Source organism: Gopherus evgoodei, unplaced genomic scaffold, assembly GCF_007399415.2.
Source record: "Gopherus evgoodei ecotype Sinaloan lineage unplaced genomic scaffold, rGopEvg1_v1.p scaffold_269_arrow_ctg1, whole genome shotgun sequence".
Classification (NCBI taxonomy): domain Eukaryota; kingdom Metazoa; phylum Chordata; order Testudines; family Testudinidae; genus Gopherus; species Gopherus evgoodei.
Window position 1 is genome coordinate 27,921 of NW_022059932.1, and position 1,254 is coordinate 29,174.

Consider the following 1,254-nt stretch of genomic DNA (forward strand, 5'->3'; position numbering starts at 1 on the left):
TACTCCTCCCTGGTCATTTCTCCAATCTTCCACTTCTTGTAAGCTTCTTTTTCGCGTTTAAGATCAGCAAGGATTTCACTGTTAAGCCAAGCTAGTCATCTGCCATATTTACTATTCTTTCTACACATCGGGATGGTTTTTTCCTGCAACCTCAATAAGGATTCTTTAATCCTTTAGAGGATTGGAACTGATTTCAGTGGAGGCACATGTTTGCTAGGTTTTTATACATTTGCACAGGAAAATATTGAGTGTTTCCATTCATTTCAGTGATCCCTATTTAGTGGGACTCCTCAACATAATGGAAATGCAATTTTTTTTGTTGACAGAAGAGGCTTGTAAGGGGGCACTTGGAATTGAACCAAGGACCACTTGATCTGCAGTCAAACACTCTACCACTGAGCTATACCCCCATGACTGCTGTGGAGGTAAGTCAGTGATCTTAAAGATTTTGAAGGACAGGCCCTGCCTCAGAGATCTCCTGTTCTCTTCCCAGACCACAGTGCTTTTAAAAATGGGGTTTCATTAAACTTATAGATACATGGAGACACCACAGCTTGCACACCCACCCACATAGCTTCCCCCAGTGACATAGCTACTACCTGTTGGGGAGATGGGTTAACTACACGGACGGGACAGCTCTCTCGCCTCTGCTTAGAGTATCTTCATTCTTTATGAATAGGTAGGAAAGAACCTCCTGAATGGACAGTAACCAATTATCAAATATTGCTGGGTCTGCATTCAATATGGGTAACTGGTCGTACTGGGCTGGATTAATAGGAGCATTGCCAACAGATCGAGGGAAGTGATTATTCCCCTCTATTTGGCACTGGTGAGGCCACATCTGGAGCATTGTGTCCAGTTTTCGCCCTCCCACTACAGAAACAAATTGGAGAGAGTCTAGGGGAGGGCAACAAAAATGATTAGGGGGCAGGGGACTTACGAGGAGAGGCTGGGGGCAGGGCCACCCAGAGGGGGGGCAGGTGGGGCAATTTGCCCCAGGTCCTGCAGAGCCCCCATTTGAATATAGTATTCTAGAGTATTGCAACATTTTTTTATGAAAGACGCCCCCAAAATTGTTTTGCCCCAGGCCCCATGAATCCTCTGGGTGGCCCTGCCCACTCCACCCCCTTGACTCATTCTCCTCCCTCTGAGGCCCCACCTGTGCTCTGCCCTCACTCCTATTTGGTTACTTCCCACCCTTGCTCTTCCTCTTTGGCTGAGGCCTGCTGGTCCACCTTTTATTTGCTCCTCTCC

At 47.0% G+C, this 1,254-nt stretch overlaps 1 non-coding gene across 1 annotated transcript; it reads right to left on the reverse strand.

The window, feature by feature from the left end:
• Positions 1-338: 338 nt before the first annotated feature.
• On the reverse strand, positions 339-410 carry TRNAC-GCA. Its single transcript has one exon. It is a non-coding gene; the product is annotated as a tRNA-Cys (tRNA).
• Positions 411-1,254: the final 844 nt, after the last annotated feature.